The 10,159-nt window shown below is 36.2% G+C and overlaps 1 long non-coding RNA gene across 1 annotated transcript; it reads right to left on the bottom strand.

The window, feature by feature from the left end:
• Window positions 1-468: 468 nt before the first annotated feature.
• LOC141485426 (uncharacterized) lies at window positions 469-9,778 on the bottom strand. Its single transcript, XR_012467199.1, has 3 exons — window positions 9,636-9,778; window positions 7,293-7,370; window positions 469-697 (listed from the first exon to the last, which is right to left on the bottom strand). It is a non-coding gene; the product is annotated as an uncharacterized lncRNA (long non-coding RNA).
• Window positions 9,779-10,159: the final 381 nt, after the last annotated feature.

The raw sequence follows: 10,159 nt of genomic DNA, 5'->3' as shown, positions 1-10,159 counted from the left end.
TCAGTACCAAATTGGATAACATTATAGAAAATACAACAATGACTATTGTTTGAACTGAGTCTTGAAACCCTGGAAACTCATCATTTTGAAATCGGATGGTATCATGTTATAAATTTTGCAAATTTGATAACCTTAAAATCTGCTGAAGTAGTCGCTTTTAAAAGATGACGAAAACAAAGATTATCTTTCGATATAATTACTAAGATCAAAACTCTTCTATTAAGAAGGCAGCTACAAGGTGAAGTTCTCTCATTTATATTCCTTGTTCAACCAACCAACTTCTTTCAAGATATGGGAAATTCTTTCGCGTCTTCCCATTCCATATATTAGACGTGAACATGAAGTTGGCACTTTTTGAATTTTACGTTAATAGTGATCAGTTATATTGGGTCCATAAACAGCGTTTGCCTCATTGAAATTCGACAACACAAAATTTTCACAAAATATAACTATGAGCTTTACCGGTAAAAAATGCCGCATTTTATGTGTTACACGTTTGGAGATGTAAGCTTTTTTTATTGACATGTTCCTATGGTTTCATCACTAACTACATTCGTGATGTTAAGGACGTCTCTGAATTTATTTTTTGTGCCAGGAAGGATGGTTGTGAGTCAGAAAAACTCATCATCAAGCAGAGATCTTGAGTATTTTTGATATATCAGTTACCTATCAATTTTACTACAAGCGATATCAGTTTCTGAAAAAAAAGAGAAATAAATACCCGAGTACCATCTGCATAACAATGAATGTTATTTTATTATACCACAAACAACAGTAGTCCAGGTACAGATCTTTGAGGAACTCCAGATTTTGAAAATGAATAAACAGGTTGCGTTTTTATCAATTAGAATCCTTTGGAATCTATGCTCCAGGTGCTTTACAATCAACTGCACAGCATCTGGTGAGAGACCAGATATTTGTTTGAAGGTGGTTGACAATGTTTCGTGGTGGATTTCATCAGTTCGGACTTCCATTGTCTAATATAATATAAATTGATTTGAAAACCCTGAAAAAACAATTAAACCAGACCAGGTAGTTCAAACTGAGCAAAATCAAAGAGTAATTGAGAATATCAAATGCTATACTGGAATCTAATAAAATGAGTATAGTACTGAATCCTCGATCCGTTGCTCTGATGGTATCATCGATAACATGGAGCTGATAAAACATCTTATGAGAGGAAAAACTACTGTTGAAGCTAAGGCTCCGCTTGATGAAAATTATTCGGATCAGAAAATCAACCGTTGAGAAGTTTGCTTACTTAAAACACAATATAATTCTGGATGACCTGAAACTGGAATTTATTGAGGCCCCCGAGATATCGAAAAAATATGTTAGACATATGTGCATGAATGGTTGGATATGCCAAAGCTCTGTTCAACGTGGGTGCTCAGCGAGCTCACAAAACAACAATGCATTTATATTTCTGAGCAGTGTTTGAAGCTGTTCCACCATAGAAAACCCATATCAATGCATCAATATGTGACAATAGATGAATCACAGCTCCATTATTTTATACCAATATCAAAACGACCGTCTTCTGAGTGGACTGCATATGGTGAGCCGACTCCTAAGCTAGCAAAGATGCAACAGTTGGCTGGCAAAGTTGAGGTATCAATATTTTGGAATGCACATGGTAACGGGTGATATTTTGAGAGGTATATGATTTGATTTTCAAAACAACACAAAATATTTGAAAAAATTGATGAAATCTTTATTGGAATCCATAGAACTATCAATATAATTTAATGTTTGGAGATGATTTCATGCAAACGTTCTTCGCGGCTCCGCTTTAGATGCGCAAGGTCCAATTTTGGCACACTCTCTCTAACATATCAACCGGTATTTCAGGGATAAATGCTCCAAAATTGGCTTCAAGAGCATCAGTCGTTGCTGGTTTATCCCTGTGGACATAAGCCTTAACATGGCCCCACAAGGAATAATCCAAAGGCGTTAAATCACACGATCTAGGCAGCCAATTGACAGGCCCCAAGCGTGAAAGAAACTGTTCACCGAAGGCGGCTCTTAATTGGGCCATTGTTTCGCGTGCCGTGTGGCATGTGGCACCGTCTTGTTGAAACCACATGTCAGACATGTCCAATTTTTCCATTTTGAGCAACAAAAGTCATCAATAATCATACGGCAGCGCTCGTCATTCACAGTAATGTTTTGGCCATGGTCGTATTTGAAGAAGAACGGCCCGATGTTGGCTGGCTTTCACTACAGATGCGGAAATTTTGCTTGTTAACGTATCAATCCAACCAGAAATGAGCCTCGTCGCTGAACACAATTTTTCGATAAAAATGTGGATCTTTCTCCAACTTTGTCAGCGCCCATTCACCAAACGTTAGACGTTGTAGAAGGTCGTGTGGCTTCAATTCTTGCACCAGGTTTTTCACTTAAATCCTTTCGCAAAATGTTGCACGTAGTGGAGTAACAGAGGCCCAATTGCTGCGAACGGCGGCGAATCGACATTTCACGGTCATCACGAACACTGGCGGATACAGCCAATATTTTCTTCGTTCCTCACTCTACGTATGCGTGTTGGTGTATGTCCAATAATGTAAACTGGGTTCGAAATTTAGTCACAAGCTTCCGAATAAGTCCTTCAGTAGGCCGACGAAACTGCACATAAATTGAAAGGAGTGCACGATGCACTTTCTTCAACGAGCATGAATTTTAATAATGAAATTCAATAATTTGCAAGCGTTGTTCATTCGTTAGTCGATCCATGGTTGAATTAGTGCGACAGTGTTGCTAAACAGATACCAGCAAAAAATCACCCATTATAATATCCATAAAATATTTCGAGAAGGGAAAACTCATTAACAGCGTTTGAAGGACGGAATCACGGAAAATTGTCTCATTTGAAGAAAAAAATGAAGACAATGTACCGTGTTACATATCAATGAATTGAATTCATGAATTGGGCTTCGATTTGTTTTCCCATCCATCGTATTCTTCAGATCCGGCTCCCAGTGACTTTTTCCTGTTCTTAGACCTAGAGAGAATGCTCGCTGAAAAAAAATTCAGAGTCAATGAAAAAGTAATAGTCGAAAATGAGAATTATTTTGAGGTTCAAGACGAAACGTACTATATGAATGATATCGAAAAGTTATTTAATCGCTATAATCGTAGTATCACCTCTTGAGGTAATTTTATTGAATGATAAAATCAAATATTATAATTTTTCATGATAAACGAAGTTTTCAGTCCAACTGTTATATTGCTCAAGGGAACCTTGTAAAATGATAACTAACAGTTGGAAAACAATCACTAGATCAAACCCTCAATAACGAACTCAATGAGGCGTCAAAACAGAATGGAAATATGAATTCACAGATTATTACATACTTGAAATACATCGAACACCTTCCTCCGCTACCAGTTGTTCCGATCATCGAGACGAACCCTGCATAAATTCTGTTCTCATTTCCTGATTCTGCCAATCGAATAATCTTTATTGAAATTTCCAGACACTTTTCCCGGATATATGGGACTACATAAACCTTAATCTATGTTGAATGGTATATCGACATTTTCGCCGAGAGGATTTATGTACGTTATAAGGCGGGAGAGAGAAAAGCCAGTGATGAATTTGGTTAAGACAAAAGAGGTGAGATTACACAGAACGCGCTTCCAAAGATATCTCAGATCCGGTTCCGGAGGGCTGCTTTGACAAATAGGTCTATCGACATCGCATATGCATTGTCAGATTCAGCTATTAAGTGAATAGTCCGGTTAATATTCACAAAGCATGTGATATCTGCTATGCGGGTCGATAGATACCGCATTACAGCATGCCAGATAGACTTCATTAACTCCAAAGGGTTTCATAGTCTACGATCGCGATACTATTCGGAATCGTGGTTCAAAATCATACACACATCCACATGAAACTGAGCAATAAACAAGGGATGGTCTTATTGATAGCTGTTACTATAATGGAATTTTGCACTTGGAATACGGCTAACAAATATTGTGAAACCATTTCGAAGCTGCTGCGCTTTCTATATCTTGTAGAAAGATCATCGATGAATGTAGTGGAGTAGTTTCCCGAATGATCGAGACTCGTATTCTTGTTTGAACAGGTTTGTCATATTAGGCCTTTCAACGTTCGTCTCCCTCTATTGAATTATGAACCACCTGGTGATGACACATTAGCATTTTTACCAAGAAGCTTGCCTCTTTCATATTAATTTTATTGACTTAACGTATCAACCTCTATTTTCGGATGGTTATTTTCCAGATTACCTATAGACTGCAGGGTCATTCTAATTCTGATGAAAAAGTGATCCAACAACAGGTCAGTAATTAATGTCCAATAACTATTTCCTACATAATGCAACTGGTTAATGTAGAGGAATACAACTCAGATATCTCATACCTCAAATCAGAGGTACCTCAAGGAACCATACTCGGACCTTTATTGTTCTCTTTATACAGTGTCACCATTAAAGTGCGCACCATATGGGAAACTTTTTTTTCGAAAAGTTTCAATGAAGTCTAACTTCGGCACTTGTATGTGCTTTGAATTTAACTTAAAATGATGCGGCCAACTGCGACCCACTGACGTTCAGTGTTTGTTGAATTCAACTTTTTTTTTTTCAAAAAAATTGAAAAATTGCATTTCTAGATCGAATTCAACAATGTCAAATATGTCAAATTTCATGCAACTAGGATGAAGTTAACGTTCTACTTATTTTTGACAGATATCCCCTTTATTTTAAAAAACAAGTTCATGTATACATAACAAACTCATCATAGAGTTCAACTTTTCTTCATTCATACGGACAATTTTAGAGAGAAATTAAAAATTTGCTATAAAAATTTTAACATGACTGGTGCAAAGTTTCAATCACTTGGCTATTTTCTTAAACAAACCTTTAATTTCGAAAAAGCAGAGGCAACTAAAAAAAAAGCAAAAAATTTCGATGGAACTATTATTATTATTGAAAATTTTAAACAACAATAATATTATAGAAAATACAAATGTGTACAAAAAATTACTTATTGATCTAAATGAGGTTGTCAAACACTTATAGCCTACATTTCAGTATGTCGTCCTCCACGTTCAATACAATTTATGGTCCTTCTACTGACATCTGTAACTGCATTTTCAATAAATCGGTGATTTATATTTGCACAGCACTCGCGAATGGTATTTTCCAGGTGTTGTATGTCAATAAATGGTTTACTTCGGTACACTTTTTGTTCCAGGTAACCACACAAGAAAAAGTCAAAAGGCGTCAAGTCGGGTGATCTAGGTGGCCAATAATGTTCCCAGTTACGTCCAATAACTTTGCCTCTGAACATTTGTTGGAGGGACTGTTTTACAGCAACCGTATGATGTATTGGTGCGCCATCAAGCTGATACCATAGGTCGTATTTAATATTCAAAGGCATATTATCTAAAACTTCACTAACCTCATTATTTGAAAGGTTGAGATAACCGACGGATGATAAATTTTTCCTAAAGAAAAATGGCCCAATTATTTGGTCGTTAAGTATCCAACACCATAGATTAGTTTCAAAGGAATACTGATCACCACATTCAACTGTGAAATTGGGATGTTCTTGGGCCGACCATCGGCAATTTTGAGAACTTACCGTTCCATTTGAGGAGAACGTTGCCTCCTCATCTGTCCATAAAATTTCATACGGAAACTTTACATTTTCTTCTCTCTCTCTCCTTGAAACCAGAATGAAAACCTCAAACGGACATCAAAATCTCGTTCTTTTAATGTGTTAATAAATTTTGGCTTGTAGGCCAAAATTTAGTCTTAAATGAAATTTTTCTAACACTTTCTCTCTTGTAATCGGTATTTTTTATAATATCGGTTATGCTCGTTTGCCCGTGTTCAATAACTTTTAAACAAATGTTAAGTTGGGCCTCCTCATCATATTTACATGGAGTGTGCTCTTTCTTGAATTGATTTGCTACGGATCCTGTTTCTCTGAATTTCGACATTATCCTTGAGTTGTTGAATACTTTTTCCTATATGCCGTTCATTAAAAATGTTAGCTACTTGCCGGTATGGTGTATTCTCACCACATATTAAAACTATTTCTATTCTTTCCTGAAGAGACAACAGTATTACAACAATAAGTGTTAAAAATTTGACAAGTGAATCAACAACTTGACACTACCATAGCATGCATTTTGTTCGTCAGACCTACTTAAAAATTTTATTCAACGTGACTAAGCATCCTTACCGCCCTAGTTAGTGTTTATAAATAATCTGTAAATACTGAATATTGAAATTTTGATGTAATTTCAACTCTAGCAATTTTATTGATACTTATTGCAGTTTTTGAGTGGTGTCTGCTTTTTCAAAATTGAAGGTACTGACGTTTGTTTAAGAAAATAGCCAAGTGATTGAAACTTTGCACCAGTCTTGTTGAGATTTTTATAGCACATTTTTAATTTCTCTCACAACTTTTTCAAGTAATATTTTGTTGAATTCGATCTAGAAATGCACTTTTTCAATTTTTTTCAAAAAAAAAAGTTAAATTTGACAAACACTGAACGTCAGTGGGTCACAGTTGGCCGCATCATTTTAAGTTAAATTTAAGGCACAAACAAGTGCCGAAGTTAAACTTCATTGAATCTTTTCGAAAAAAAAGTTTCCCATATAGTGCGCACTTTAATGGTGTCACTGTATATACATCCAACATACTACAGGATCTTCATGCTTGTCAGGTGCATTCATGTGCTGATGTTACTCAAGTATACCACAGCTTCCCGAAGAAAATGTCATATAATACTTGTCACATCATCAATGCAGATATAAATAGATTTGTTGATTTGACAACAGGCTATAAACCCTAGTCAATCTAAGGTAATGATCTTTGGTCCAAGATTTCACCGTTCCATAGTGAATAACTCTGCGAATATTTGCATTCTAAATGAGGCACTAGATATTGTTAGTGAAGCAAAAAAACGTGGTGTTTTGATGGATGTAGATCAGAGATTTGAAAAATTCATAAATAAACACTTACAACGTACCTATTTCAGTGAAAGAACATTTTCCGTGATGTATTTCATTACGGACGATGAACTTTGCCCTTTATTTCATTTGTAAGTTGAATATATAAGTTATGTTGTGTTTTTGTGTTACGAAATAATAAAGGCGATATTATTATTATTATTTTCGAAAATATTCAAATATGCCTATTTGGAGTCCATGAATGTTAATCTAAATCATTCATTAGTCGATAATCAGCATGGATTTCATGAAAACAAATCCACAAGCAGCGCGGTCCACACATTTTATGAAAACTTGACTTACTTGGTTGGTGCAGGCGAGTGCCCTGTTGGAATCTTCTATGATATCACAAGGGCTTTCGACTGATTCAAACCCGTTATTCTGAAAAATAAATCAAGTTAAATTGATGTTGAAAAATTTGACCTATAATGAATGAAATTTTAGTAGCACGCATATCGCCAGTACGTTAGTCTTTCTGAGGGAACTGAGAAAACGGAGACCTCCAGTAATTGGGGTATCTTGACATAAGTGTGAGTGTTCCTCAAGGGTCAGTGGGGACTAATTTTGTTCCATTGTATGTAAGTGACATCATTAGAGCGTAATCATCTATGCATTCCAAGGCCGTAGCCAGGGGGAGATCAAGGGGGATGTATCTAATTATTGGTCTGTCCCCTCTGGACCTGTACGTTAAGAAGGTTGCGTTGATGGTCATGTTACGATTGCACATGGCTGGTACAAGTAGGAATGGGCGAGAAGCGCTCACTGCGCAAACTCTGCTGCAGGCAACTAGTGATGCATTTGTACCCAGGGTTATGGTTAATAAACCCTATAAAATACAAATAAAACAGAACACAGAGTCAGATGCTACAAATGCAATACAAATGCAAATGCAGACGGCTCAAAAACCAAAGAAGGCTCAGGATGTGGAATCTACTCCAGATCACTAAGGCTAAGGATTTACTGGACAATGGAAAAAAAAAAACAGCGTGGTTCAAACAGAACTAGATGGTATCTCAATTATCACAAAAGAAATAACCAGGAAAGGAATTTTAAGCAAAAAAATAACAATCTGCGCTAACAGCAGACAAGCCCTATCAGCCTAGAACAGACAACGTGTTACCTCAGGCCTAGTACTAGAGTGCTACCAAGATTTAACCAAAGCCTCGATAGATAATAAAATTATTCTGAGGTGGACGACAGGAGTAAAGGTAATCGCACTGCCGACTCTTTAGCCAAGGAAGCGGCTGGACTAAGAATTTTAGGACCCAGTGGCACCTACGGCCTGATGACTTCGACAATTGCGGAACTAGGCAAACGTAACACCCATGATCACCCTAAAGATGCAATCTTGCCAGAATGACACTTGGCGACCCTGGGAAGCTGTCGCCGAAGGAATATCTAGCGATGACCAGGAAAAATCTAACAGTAGGAATTCTGACTGGCCACTGTCAACTAAGAAAACACCTCCATAGGTGACACATAGTAGACACACCTCTATGCAGGATGTATGAACAGAAAGATGAAACTGTGAGGCATGTCCTATGCGAGTGTCAGGAATTATCGTCAATAAGAGAGTGTGTGTTCGGCGAGTCTTAGCCTACACCTGCCGATATAAAGGAGATGTTTCCTAGTGACCTGTCCACCTACCTAGAAAGAAAATGATCGACGATGACCTAGGAGGACAACTGTTTGGGAGGATGTACAATGGGTTACATGCAGCCTAAGGGATGTGGGCCTACACTCACCCTCCCTACTTTACAGATACAGATACTATTGGAAATATACACTCTGTTGGAAATTCTATCAAGTCCTTGGCAAAACGAACCAAGTGATTGAAAGAGAATATTGAAAAAAAACTTCCCCGAAACACAATGGAAAAACCTTTGGCAATGTGCATACAAACTTTCAAAGATCCTGGCGACACTACCTGTTTCCACAAGTACCCCTGAAAGAACTTTCTTTGCTATGAAACGCTTCAAAACTCATTTGAAAAACTCCACAAGCCAGGAACGACTAAATAGTTTGGCGTAAATGTCAATCCACCGTAGAATTGACATCGACACCAAGGAGGTAATTGATTTGTTTGCTGCAAAGAAAACTAGAAAACTAAATTTGATTTTGTAAAAAGATGTTAATATTTCTGTAATGGTTTTCTAATAAATATATATGATCATGTAACACAAGTTTTCTTCCTTTTCTTTCGTTGTTTTAATATTTCATATTTTTCTACTGTTATACCAAATCAACCCCCCCCCCGAAATTGTTTTCTGGCTACGGCCTTGGAAAGCATTGCATTTCACAGTGTATGTGAAAAAATGATGTAATGACGTTCTTTCTAACCTCTATGAATTCACTGTGTCTTGATGCAGGAAAAACTCAGTCAATACATTTTCAAAGAAGGCAAAAATAAGTGCCTACCATTAATGCAAACATTATTGATGAATGTTAACAAGCTTAGTTACTTCCATTCCAAAAAATAAACAAAATGAAATATTAGACACTTTTGATGAGTTTTAACCAAAATTAAAATTTACTCTAGAAATGGAAGAAAACAATTCGTTAGCATTTTTAGATTTGAAATCAAGAGAAATTACCATTTCCGATTCTGAATTTCATAACAAAAATCTCCAACTGATTGAGAATTACCTAGTAAAAAAGTATTTTCCTAGATCCCTTAATGGAAAAATAATCAAAAGGTAAAACCCAAATATCACAAAATTCAATTTGTCAGGAATTTCGTCACATAAACTTGAAATGTCACTCAGTACCGAACAAATTTAAGTGGCTTCTTCAAGTGAAAATACAGTAAGAAATCATTTTTTCTCGAAACTAATAAAAAACGAAACAAGAAATACAATTTATCCAAAAGACTTTTGAGCGAAATGATACATATCCTCAAATGCGATAGAAGAGATGAAGATAGCCTCAATACTGCATATTTCAATTTGATAAGTAAAATACCTTAATAATTTACCCTTCTTTCATTCTTTTTCTTTCCGCAATTGATTGGAATACAGACACCAGCTTATCAGAATCACAGATAAAGTCATTCGTTTTTTTTATGTTGTTTTATGTTGGTGTTGTTTCAGAAATTTGGTTTTTGCAATGTGTTCTTTTTTTTAAATATGTATCTAATATGTCTGATGGTTTTTAAAAGAGAAATATCATCA

The sequence above is a fragment of the Leptinotarsa decemlineata genome, unplaced genomic scaffold (genome assembly GCF_025532065.1).
Source record: "Leptinotarsa decemlineata unplaced genomic scaffold, Ldec_3_MD MMD2_tig00026328_RagTag_RagTag, whole genome shotgun sequence".
Lineage (NCBI taxonomy): Eukaryota > Metazoa > Arthropoda > Insecta > Coleoptera > Chrysomelidae > Leptinotarsa > Leptinotarsa decemlineata.
Note: the sequence above shows the minus strand (reverse complement) of the source record. Positions and strands in the feature narration are given on the sequence as shown.